At 38.4% G+C, this 13,227-nt stretch overlaps 1 protein-coding gene across 10 annotated transcripts in view; it reads left to right on the forward strand.

Moving 5' to 3' along the window:
* Positions 1–13,227, forward strand: part of CEP128 (centrosomal protein 128) — a 363,215-nt gene that overhangs the window by 174,328 nt on the left and 175,660 nt on the right. The window lies entirely within an intron of this gene.

Genomic DNA, 13,227 nt, shown 5'->3' on the forward strand with positions numbered 1-13,227 from the left:
TTTTTACAGCCCACTGGTATTCTCTTGTGTAGATGCCCCATAGTTGTTGTATCCGCCCCTCTACTGATGGGCTCTTGGGCTGCTTCCGTATCTTTGTGATTGTGAATAACGCTGCAGCGAACATAGGGGTGATTATGTTCTTTCATATTGGTGTTTTGGGTTCCTTTGGATATATTCCCAGAATTGGGATTGCCAGGTCAACAGGCAGATCCATTTTTAATTTTCTGAGGTCTCTCCGTACTGCTTTCCACAGTGGCTGCATCGGTCTGCATTCCCACCAATAGTAAAACGGTTCCCTTTTCTCCACATCCTCCTTAACACTTTTTGTCGATTTATTGATGATGGCCATTCTGACAGGTATGGGATGATAGCTCATTACAGTTTTTTTTATTTGCATTTCTTTGTGGATTAGTGAGGTTGAACATCTTCTTCACAGGTCTATTTGCCATCTGTATGTTCTCTTTGGAGAAGGGTCTGTGCAGGTCCTTTGGCCATTTTTTAATTGGTTTGTTTGTATTATGGGTGTTGTATTTTGTAAATACTTTGTAAATTTTGGATACTAATTCCTTCTCAGATGTATTGGTGAATATGTTCTCCCATTCTGTGGGTTGCTTTTTTATTTTGTTGAAGACTCCCTTTGCTGTGCACAAACATTTTAGTTTGATGTAGTCCCATGTGTTTATTTTTTCTTTCATTTCCCTTGCCGGAGGAGATATCTCTGATAAAAAATTAGCCTTGATTGTATGTCCCTGCTTTGCATTATCATGAATATTTCTCATCACTCCCTTTTGGCCTGAAATGTTTCTGTTGAAAAATCAGATGATAGTCTAATTGGTGCTCCCTGGTATGTAAAACTGTCTGCTTTTCTCTTGTGGTTTTTAGGCTTATCTCTTTGTCTTTAAGCCTTGTCATTTCATTATCATGTGTCTCTGTATAGTCCTTTTTGCGTTCAACTTGTTTAGGATTCTCTGAGCTTCCTGGGCTTGTGTGCCTTTTCCCTTCACCAGATTAGGGAAGTTTTTGGTCGTTATTTTTTCAAATAGATTTCAATCCCTTGCTCTCTCTTTTCTCCTTCTGATATTACCATGATGTGGATGTTGTTATACTTCATGTTGTCCACAATGTTTCTTAAGCTCTCCTCATTTTTTAAAATTCTTTTTTTCTTTTTGCTGCTCTTCCTGGGTGTGTTTTTCTACTTTGTCTTCCAAATCACTGATTCAGTTCTTTGCATAATCTAACCTATTGTTTATTCCTTCCAGTGTTTTATTTATTTCAGATATGGCATTCTTTATTTCTGACTGGTCCTTTTTTATGGTTTCTATGTCTTTTTTCATGCTGTTGAGTATCCTTATAATATTACTCCAAACTCACTGTTTGATAAGTTACTTGCCACCATTTCTTGTAATTGTTCTGGGAAATTCCCTTGTTCTTTCATTTGGGGTCTGTTTCTTTGTCTTTCTACTTTGACTGCTTCTTTGTATTTGGCTGCTTCTATGTATTAGGTAGATCTGCACAGACTCTGGCCTAGGCCTTTGTCAGAAGCTGCTTGCGACCTGTCCTGGTCAACCTGTTTGGAGCTATCAGCGGTCCACAGCACGTAGCTATCTCTGTTGGGATTGTTTGTGTGTAGAAAGGTCCAGTCTGCACACCAAGACTGCTTTTAGCAGCATGGGGCCATGGGGTTAGCTGAAGTCCCATAGAGCTCCCGGAGATCCACCTTAGTTGTTGAACTGATCGGTGATGTAGCCTCAAGTTGTACTCAGCAGCCCAGCTTGAGCTCCACAGGGTGGGGCTATTGCTTCCCCTCAGGCTGATGCTACTTGGAGAGGAGCGCTCTGCCTGGGAACCACAGCTTCTGGAGTGTGGGGAATGGCTGCACAGGGATTCTGGTGACTGTTCCTTCGGTTCTCCCCCTAGAGCCACCAACCCCAGACTCTCCTCAAGCATCTCTAGTCCACTCTACCCTCCATCTGCTGGAGTCCAGGGTAAGAAGTTGCAAATGAAATTTTGTGTGTTGGCCCTGTAGGAGGCTCTCTGAGCCTCCAGCTGTCTCTCCCTGGCAGACAGAAACCCTGCTGCTTTTCATAGCTGGGTGTTATCTGGGCTCCTTTCTGGCTCTTGTGCTGTAGGCTGGGGAGCCCTTTTTGGGGTTTAGACCTCACCCTTCTCAGGGGAACCCCCCCCCTCAGTGATATCTCCCTGGATCTTGAGCTGCCACCCGTGGGAGCCCAGTCCGCCCTCGTGTGCCTCCGCTGGCTGCACTTCCCACCGGTCTTGTGGTGGTGAAGTGGTTTCTTCTGTCGGTGTCAGTAAGGCTGGACTCTCTCCAGCAAGTGTTCATTGGTTATTCCAGGATGTTTTCTCTACAATTTCGTTGTCATCCTGGATTGGTCCCTGAAGGGGGTTAGTGTCACTTCCTCTTACTCCTCTGCCCTCTTGTATCTCCCTTCCCAATCGCATTTCCCGGTTCTTAGGACAGACTTTACTAAATTTAGTTTCCTTGGCGTCCGCCACAACTTCAGTATCCCTCCTATAACAGGAGGTGCTCACTGCCAGCTGATTCGAATTAATCCCTGAAGTGAAATCAGTTGTTAGTATCTGTAGAAAATGAGTTGTTGATGTTGGAGCCTTCTGTCTGAAATGAACATCCTGGCACGTCCTTCTTGTTTCAGGGGTTCTATTACCAGTATTTTCATTTGTTCTTTAAACTATTTTATTTCTGATTCTGCTGGTTTCTCTGCAAGGGATAGATATCCTTAAAAGTGTGTGATGGCAGAGTCCTTGCCCCTAAAGCTCACACATTTTGTGGACCACCATGACATACTAGATTTGACCATTATTTCTTCCTCAATTAACCTTTGCTGTCCTTAAGGTATATTGCTTTGCTCCTATGACTCAATAATGTAATGACAAATAATTAAAAATGGACAAAAGTCTCAATAGACTGTTTTTTAAAAAAAGATATAAAATAGCTAATGAGAATATGAAAAGATAGATATTCAACATCATTAACCATCAAGGAAATGCAAGTCTAAAAGAAAATACGATACCATTTTACATGCACCAGGACAACTACAACTTAAAATAACTGTTGAATAATAACTGTTGGAGACAATGTAGAGATATTGAAAACCTCATATGTTGCTGATGAGAATGTAAAATAGTGTAGCCACTTTGGAAAATAGACAGTTATTTGAAAATTAAAATGCCATAGTATCTTCAATTATTAACATAATACCTTCAATTCTAGTACTCAAATATATACCCAAGAGAAATGTAAACGTGTGCACATAAAAACTTGTAGACAAATATTCATAGCAGCTGAAATGTGAAACAGTACAAATGTTCATCAACTGGCAAATGGGTAAATAAAATGTAATATAGTTATACAATGGCATACTATTTACCAATAAGAAGAAATGCAGTGCTGATAAATTTTACAACATGGAAGAACCTTAAAAAAGTTGTAAGTGCCCTGGCTGGTGTGGCTCAGTGGATTGAGCTCAGGCCTGTGAACCAAAGGGTCTCTGGTTTGATTCCCAGTCAGGGCACATATCTGGGTTGCAAGCCAGGTCCCCAGTAGGGGGCATACGAGAGGCAACCACACACTGATGTTTCTCTCTCTCATTTTTTCCCTCCCTTCCCCTCTGTCTAAAAATAAATAAATAAAATATTTTTAAAAATTATGATAAGTGGTAAAAATTAATTACAAAGGGTTGCATATTGTTTGATTTTATTTATATCTGATGTCCCCCAAAAGAAAGTAGATTAGTGGTTGTCTAGGGCTTGGCAGGATAGGTAGATTGGGAGGTAACAGCTATAGGGTTTTATTTGGGTTAATAAAAATCTATAATTGATTGTTGGAATGGTTGTAGAACTCTGTGAATACACATGAAGCCATTGAATGTACATTTTAATGGTTAAGTTATGTGGAATATGACTTATATCTCAAGGGGTTAACAAGAACCTTATTTAATTTCTGTTGTTTCCTTTACTCTGTGTATTAAGTCATTAAACAGTCCTGTCGCCTCTACTTCTAAACAATATTGCAGATTGTTCCCATTCTGGAATATCGATTCAGAATCAACTCTGCCTGGACGTTATTGCAGATACCTACTAGCTGGTTTACCTGTCTCCACTCTTGCAGTTATTTTTTCATCTATCTAGCCAGAGTGATCATTTTTTAATTAATGACAATATAAGTAATATTAATGCTAATGAAATAGTAGTTAATTCATTTCACAATTTACTGTGCCAAGCACTGCTCTTAAGAACTAATAAAATGTTTGCGTATTTAATCCTTGCCACAACTCCATGTAGTGGATGCTGTTATTGTCCCCATTTTATAGATGGGGAAACTCAGGTACCGAGAGGCTAAGTAATTTGCCTGAGTACATACAGCAAATCGATGGCCACTATATACAGACTCTCCTTGGCTTAACATTTTCTGATGAGGGATTCTGACACCTTGTTCCTCTTTTTTACTAATTTCTAGTCTGCTAGGCTCATTATTACTTTGCCTTTGTTTCGTTTTTTGGAGTGTTCTTTTCCTAGACTGTTATTTCTTTCCATCATTCTTGACTTCACATCCACAGAGAATCAGCCTTCAGTGATTCTAACTTGCTCTCACATTGTTTTTATCAGTGTTTGAAATTCTTGTTTTTATTTGTATATACTTTGTAGAACATTATCTGACAATAGTAGGTGCTTAAAAATATTCGCATACTGGGTTACTGATTTGTGGGAAAAGAGGATTTTATATATTTTTCAAATTATGGTGAGGCCAATTTTCAGAGAATAAAGTACTTGTGGGAAGACTTTTTAAAAAATAGGTGACATTTTAAAATTTATTTACTATTCCCAAGCACTTTCAAACTTATCTTTTTTCATCATTCTGAACACCCCATTTGACAGACTAATAAGAGAAGGGAATTTATACAAGTCACTCAGTTAGGGGATTAGGGGATTCCAACCCAGGGCTCCTGGACTCCAAAGGCCACACTCTTTACCACCTTGTTTTAGTGCCTCTAAAATAGGCTACTTATGAGGCAAGAGATGGAAATGGGCAATCAGCTCGTTCCATCAGTCAAGGATGAAGAGCATAAGCAGTAGCTAAAATGACAACTGAGATCAGAATTAGGGCACAAGAGGGAGACTCAGTTTCAGCCTCTGTATGTGAGCACAGTCATGGGAAGACTTTCTTTATGCCCTAATCACTCCTTCTAAGAATATTTTCACATGTTATTATGATTACTTTTTTAAAAGATTTCATTTATTTGTTTTTAGAGAGAGGATGAGGGAGGGAGAAAGAGAGGGAGAGAAACATCAGTGTGTGGTTGCCTCTTACCTTGCCCCGGCTGGGGCCCTGGTCTGTAACCCAGGCATGTGCCCTGACTGGGAATCATACTAGGGACCCTTTGGTTCACAGCCCGTGCTCAATTCACTGAGCTACACCAGCCAGGGCCTGTAATTACTTTTTAAAGATAAAATAATTCATATAATTCATGTTACATGATGCGCATGCACACGAACACACCTTGATGTTCTGTTTTGTAATGGCATTTCAGAAATAGTCCCCTTTCTATTACTTTTTTTTCTTGCCTTTCCTAGTTCAGAATGGTGGTGTTTATATTCCTGATGAGAGAAATAGTTTTGAGAGAGAGAGAGAGAGAGAGAGTGTATGTGTATGTGTGTGTGTGTGACTTTTTGAACGAATGATGCAACTGAGGTACACTCATGTGGAAGTTTTAAAATTCCAATTGTGCATACACATCCAAAATAAAACATGAGCTTGTTTAGAGGGAAATATATATTGTACAATTAGGTGTCTGAGATTTACATTTTGATATTTTTCAGGCCTCTGCTGTACTGAAAAAAAAACAATATTCAGTATATTCTTGTGAGTAGTTTAATTTTTTCAGAATATTAAAATTGGATCCCATGTGTGTGAATAATATTATAGAATTGAATTCTCTAACTTCTTACTACTCAGCAGAGCGGGAAAGATAAACACTAGGTGCTGAAAAATAAATAGGATACTGCACATGGAATGCTGAGCTGCACTTACTTTTACACAGTTTCTAATAACCAATATTTTCCATGCAGCTGACTCTTGATTCTTTGTTCAGATAGGCTAGTTGTAGGATGATGAATGTAATCTACATAAAATTAGAAACAAACTCACTATAATTACTCAGTCTCTTTTATTGACTACTTGTAAGTAACAGTAGACAGAAGTTCCAGAATTAAAACTCATTTTATGCTTTAAACACATATAAAAGTAAGCCTGCTCTGTGCAAGACTGGGGGATTTAAAGAATAATAAGACCCTATCTCCATAGAGGAGGTTATAGCTGAGCATCTAGACATTTACTTTAAAGCACCTGTCTATGTCTCATTAGAGATATTAATATAATACTATACACACACACATGACAAAGGCAACAGGTCTGCCTGGATGGGCCTGGGAATGGAGAGGGATTTCAGTTGAACTCCTAATGTAAAGAAGAGTTTGCCAGCTGAAGAATTAGGCAAAGAACTAACCTACCCAAAGTCGTAGAATTCTGAGACAGCCGTGCTTATTTGGAAACAGGAAGGAGTTCGGCAAGGCAAGAATAGAAAACGTTTTCCTTAGATGAGAAGCAGGGGAGGAAGAATGAAACAAGAATGAACCTGGACATGTGGATTGATTTCAGATTATGAAGAATGTTTTGTATTAACTACCAGATGTTTTCTAGTCAGTGAGAGTGACGATTCATTTTACTTGGTTATAGGATAATGCTAACAGCAATAGGAAAACTGCTTTTTACCTAAAATGCTAAATATATAAAGTGCTTTTCTTGGTAGCTGTTTTATTGCAGTCGTAACAAGGAACTACAGTATTGTTTAACGTGGTAATATGCCTGGGTTTATTTTGATTGCCCTACAATATGATGAAATTTAACTTTTATATTTTTTCCACACAGGTCAGGGCATTGCCTGGCAAAAGAAAGGGTTAGTTTACCCTTGTATGTTTGTAGGTATGTGGCCTTTGGAAGTAGAATGTTGGTCCAGCCTTAGCTGGGGCTAATGGGGAACTCCAAGTTTCAAGAACGTGTGCCCTGCCTGCTGACTTGGTTACTTGTTATTTCACAGTGATAATAAGGGCATCTCTGTTGTGTTCCTGACTGAGGCAGCTTGATTGGCAGAACTTTAAAAAAGCTGCTTTTTGAAGAAGGGCGGAAGTCCTGATGATTATTGTGATGTTAAGCTACCTGCCTTGGGCCTCATAGTTCTGAATGTCCTTGTATGGGTTATGATGTATGTGGGACTCGGGGACCATGGCTACCCTCTCACAGCCATGTATCTCTCTTTCCTAGACCATGTTCTGGGCACTCAGGACCCCAGAATTCCCTGAGCAAACTGCCAGAGCCTGACCAGAGAAGTTCAGACCCCTTCCCTGGACAGTCTTTTTAGGATACTTTCACATGACGGGCGGCTTGCTTTATTTTATATTCACTTGTACAGTACTTAATGAAAGTATGTAAATAAAAAGAGCTATTCCTTTAGTATTTGTAATATTCAAAAATAATTTGTGGAAATGCCCCAGAAATTAGGTTTTCTGTTATGGAAAAGCTATTGTTCCATTTTCGTTAAATTAACTTAATTTTTAATTTTTATTAAATTTATTGGGGTTAATAAAATCATATAGGTTTCAAGTGTACAATTCTATAATACTCCATCTGTATATTCTATTTTGTATTCATCACCCAAAGTCAAGTCTCTATTTGTCACCATTTATCCTTCCTTTCCCCTCTTCTACCTGCTCCCCCCTCCTTTCCCTCTGATAATCACCATACTGTTGTCAGTGTCTGAGGGTTTTTTGTTTGTTTGTTTTGTTTTGTTTTTAATTCCTTCACATTTTTTTTACCCAGCCCTCCCAAGACCCCTCCCCAATGACAGCTATCAGTCGGTTCTCTGTATCTATGAGTGTGTTTGTAATTTGTTTGTTTATTTTGTTCATTACATTTGACATATAAGTGAAATGGCACTTGTCTTTCTCCAACTGGCTTATTTCACTTAGCATAATACTCTCTAGGTCCATCCATGCTCTTGCAAAAGGTAAGATTTCCTTCTTTTTTATGGCCAAGTAGTATTCCATTGTATCAATGCACCACAGCTTTTTTATCTACTCATCTGCTGATTTTGCAAGGAGGCAAGATGTGTTTACCTACATCTCCATCTTGACCAGATGCTTCTTTATTCTTTATGAAGTACTTCTGCTCACTTTCTCTCAGATACATAGACACAAAATTGAACCTGTATCTGATCAAGGCTCTAGACATATTATCTGTTTACAGTAAATACCTAGAAGTCACTTCAATTAGTAGAATTCAGACTATGGGAAACTATAGGACAAAAGCTCCATTTTCTTCAATGAAACATTATAAGGAGAATGAAAATGCTGGAGAGAGAATCTGTGGATTAAAAGAGGTTGAAGGGGCCTGTCAGTCAGTGCACTCATGAAAGTACATTGCATGGTCCCAGTGCCAACAGACACACAAAACAATGTCATGGAAATAAGAACTCTGACTGCATAGTAGCATTTGGTGATATGCTATTAAAAAACTATTAATTTTTTACATGTGATAGAGGTATAGCAGTTAGGTTTAAAAGATAAGAGTCACTGTGGGCCTGCGAACTGCACGATCACGGTTCGATTCCCAGTCAGGGCACATGCCTGGGTTGCAGGCCAGTTCCCAGCAGGGGACTCATGAGAGGCAACCATACATTGATATTTCTCTCCTCTCCTTCCTTTCCCCTCTAAAGATAAATAAATAAATCTTTCTTTAAAAAAAGGAAAAAAAAAGGTAAGAGTCACTGTAGTTTAGTCAAAACAGTGTTCCAATGAAATATTTACAGGTGACATGATATAGTCTGATATTTGCTTCAGAATAGTTGGAGGGGGATAATAAAAGTTACCTCACTAACTAAATGAAAAGTATCGAAATGATAAAAGTTGAAATTTGTAATGTGTATGTCAGCTCCCTAGGATGATCTATCCTTCTGCTTTTGAATAGGTTTAAAAAGTTCCATAATTAAAATGTTTAAGAAGGAAGAAAAAATGAGGCAAGGAAAGGGAGAAAAATATTGAGAGAAGAAAAGACAGGTCAATCTAGGTGAAATTTTGGTGTGATTCCATATTATTGCTGTCGTAATTTTTCAGAAAATTATAGTCAACATCCCTTTCTATTTTTCGAGCATAAAAATGTAGGCCTAAAATATTTCTGTAGTGTTTTAGCATGTGAGGGGCAGTCCTGCACATTTCTATAAGAACTTCTTTGCATTTGTTGAAGTACAGATGTGATGGGAAAATGTAAATACTTGAATTTGAGCCTCCAAATTATAGTGTGTGTGTAATCCTCACATGCACAATGCACCCATATATAAAATATGAAAACATCCATATATCCATCTGTGACAGCCCATTTATTTTACAATCAGAGTCATTTTCAAATAACTAAAAATCTAATTTTTATTTAGAATATGTTGCCTCTTTTTTGTCTTAGAAAAGTGTTGGAACTTTTTTTTTTCTAAATTGTTAACTTTTTGGCTAGAATGTTTGCTTTCTGATATTTTTTTCATTCTCCAAATAAATACAGGCTGCCTAAATCCAAATGTAATCTTAGTAAAGTCTTTTAATGATCTAAAGAGTACATATTGAGATTATTTCCCACAGATACCAACTGTCATTCTAAATTTAACACTGTGGCAAGAAACAAATAAAGGTATTTTTTTAGTGTGTTTTCCCCATTACATGAGCATCTGTTTTGGTAATCTAAATAGTTTCTTAATTATGGTAGTTTAAAGTTTTATCAGTGATCATTTTGTGTGGGTTGAACCTAAATGAAGATACTAATGCCCAGACAATTCCTCTGCATTTCTTTTATCTTAAATGAAAATAGGGAGGGGGCGATAGCTCTGTCTAAGAAAGGGCAGGATGGGGGGTTCTCGTGGACTGTTTTAGGTTCACATGAATCTGCACATGTGGTGAACTGAGAAAATGGAACGGAACTAAACATACACACACACCCCCACACGTGCAGGTAAAACTGGTGACTTCTGGATGTGGTGTGTGGATTGTACCTATATCTACTTTCTGGATGTGATATGTTGAATGGTGGTTATGCAAAATGGTCCCATCAGAGGAAACTGGGTGAAGGGTATAAGCCATCTCTCTCTCTAATTTCTTACAACTGCATGTGAGTCTATAATTATGTCAGACCAAAAAGCTGAAAAAATCAATAACATTATTTTAATGTTTTTGAATTGGAAATTTCTAAAAATCAGATGTTAAACCTAGTTAAAATAGTAAACACATATTTTTTTAACTTCGGTTTTTTTGGCTTTGGGATTTTTAAAATTTTAAATTAGAATAAGTTCTTAAAAACTGATATTGTTCAGCAAAAGCATTTTTAAATGCATGGTGGCAAATGAAAGTTTATTGTATATCTTCAGTGGTTGAAGACATGTTAATAGGTTGAGATACTAAAGAGAATACAGTCTTGTGATAGGGACTTAGAGAGAAAGTGACATTAATTATTTTGAGAACTGGTAGAGTCCCTTTGTACCTTATTTGTTTACAATGGTCTCTATTTTTTAAATTTTATTTATTTATTTTTATTTTATTGTTGTTCAAATACAGTTGTCTGCCTCCGCCCCCCCCCCCCCCCGCACCTGTTCTCTCTCCCCTCCACCCCAGCCATCCCCACCTCCCTCCCCTGATTCCACACCTCCTTGGTTTTGTCCAGTGTCCTTTATAGTTGTTCCTGAAAACTCTTCACCTCTTCCCCTCATTATCCCCTTCCATCTCCCCTCTGGTTATATTTTGCTTGTTTGTTTTTTAAAAGGGAACCTTAGTGCACTATTTGTGGGATTGTAGACTAGTTCAGCCATTATGGAAAACTGTATGGAATTTCCTCAGAAAACTAAAACTGGAACTGCCTTTTGACCCAGCAATTCCACTGCTAGGATTATATCCTAAGAACACTGAAACACCAATCCAAAAGAACCTATGCACCCCAATGTTCATAGCAGCACAATTTACAATAGCTAAGTGAGGGAAGTGACCTAAGTGCCCATCAGTAAATGAGTGGATCCAAAAACTATGGTACATTTACACAGTGGAATACTACACAGCAGAAAGAAAGAAGGAGCTCCTTCTCTTCACAAAAGTATGGATGGAACTGGAGAGCATTATGCTAAGTGAATAAGCCAGGCGGTGAAAGACAAATACCATATGATCTCACCTTTAAGTGGAACCTACAGTGGTCTCTATTACAAATGAAGTAATGGATCAAAAAAGGTTCATTTTTCCAAGGTTCTACTTATTGTTTTAACATAGCAGTGATTGATTTCACCTTCCTTTTATCTCTGGCCTTCTTTTCCTGCGTCATTTGTCAGTCTGTTCATTTTTACTATATACAGGGTCCAGCACAAATAACACCCCATTTTTATTACAAAATCATAAGCATGTAACTCAGTAACATAACAGTATCATAGGCACTCCATATGGCATTTTAGGTGAAATGTTCAAATTAAAACTATAAATTATTACACCCTTCTTATTGCTCTACTAACCGCACTCAAGCATGTGTTACATCTGCCAGACCCTGTATTTTAAGAACTTTTCCTTAGTTCTCTCTAAGTTATCATAAGAATAATAAAAACAGGCAAACAGATAATCTTTTCAGAATGTATGTTTTTAGTTGGTGGCATTTGTATGGTTAAAAACCCTGTTATGTATGGGAATTTTGTTAGTGTTTTGTTTTATTTATTTGTATTACTGTACTGCTTTTAGAAATTTTTTGCACTGATTTTAAAAAAGCAGCTCTTAACATCGTATAGTTCATAAACTAAATAGGCAGTGGCTGTAAGGCACTCAAGCAGCCTATGCAGTGTGCAGGCTGCAGGATGAAGTGGCTATGGGTGTGGGCTCTGAAGCCCCACTGTCTGGGTTTGAATCCTGCTTCTACCACGTTGTGATCTTGGGAAGCTTTCTCTTAAAGTCTTTCGCCCCCGTTTAGTGGTGTTAATATTTTGTTTCCCTGGCACAGTAGTCATATTAATACACTGATGTTACATGTGGGTGTATACACACACATAAATTGGTTACAACAGTAGCTAGGGATTATTCACTAAATGTGAACTACTATTTTAACACTACTCATAGTTGTGGTTTTAGTCTCATTAGGCATCTCTCATCCAGGGGCTGCACTGGGGAATGGGCAAGAGTGACAACATGAGTGTGGTCAGGGGAATATTCACGCAGATTTAATGAACCATCTTGAGCACCTGTAATGCCAAAGGCAAATGGATGTGTTATAGGGAAATGTGTTTTCCTTAATTTGTTGTATAACTAATCAGATTTCACGCTTGAATCTTGAAACTTTAGTTAAATATCCACTCAACAAATATTTGTCGAGAGCCTCCTGTAATGCTGTTCTGTCCCTGGAACTTAAAGATACAGCAGTGAAAAGAATACACAAACTCTTTGCAGCTGTGTTGCTTACTTTCTATTGGCAAGAGACAGGTAACAACAAAATAAGTAAATTATAGTGTATTTTAGAAGATAATAATTGCCATGGGGAGAATGCAAAGGAGGCTTAGAGAGTTGAGGAATGACAGTAGAGGCAAAGTATAATTTCAAATAAGATTATCAGAGTAACTTTCATCCAATGAGAAAGTGCCATTGGAACATGAAATGAAAGAGGACAATTTGTGTGCATGCCTGGGAGAACAGCATGCTGGGCAGAGAGAAACACCAGTGCAAAGGCCCTGTGGCAGCACAGTGCCCAGCGTATTTTAGGAACAGTAAAGAAGCCAGTGCGTCTGGCACAGAGTGAGCAAAGTTGGGGAGGGTAGTCGTGGAGTTTGAGAACAGAGTGAGAATCAAAGATGATGACAAAGTTTTTAGTCTGCATAGCTGAAACCACCGATTTTTTAATGTCTGAAGTGGGAGGACTGATGGTGGAGCCATCCCTTTCTGCCCTGGGCCAAGAAAGCTTAGTCTCACAGATAACTTCCTTGACACCTGGCTAGGCCAGGTTGTGCCTCCTCGGGCAGACGACTCGGCTCCCGTGGCTCCTCTGCCACAGTGTGAGTTCTTCATCTATTTGTTTGTCGCTTCCCTGCTAGTGTTGGTTTACTGGCTGGAGTCTGTAGCTGGGGAAACTTGTCATCTGCTTCA

This window comes from Sturnira hondurensis, unplaced genomic scaffold, assembly GCF_014824575.4.
Source record: "Sturnira hondurensis isolate 20B ecotype Veracruz unplaced genomic scaffold, ASM1482457v3 Scaffold0021143, whole genome shotgun sequence".
In the NCBI taxonomy this organism is placed as follows: Eukaryota; Metazoa; Chordata; class Mammalia; order Chiroptera; family Phyllostomidae; genus Sturnira; species Sturnira hondurensis.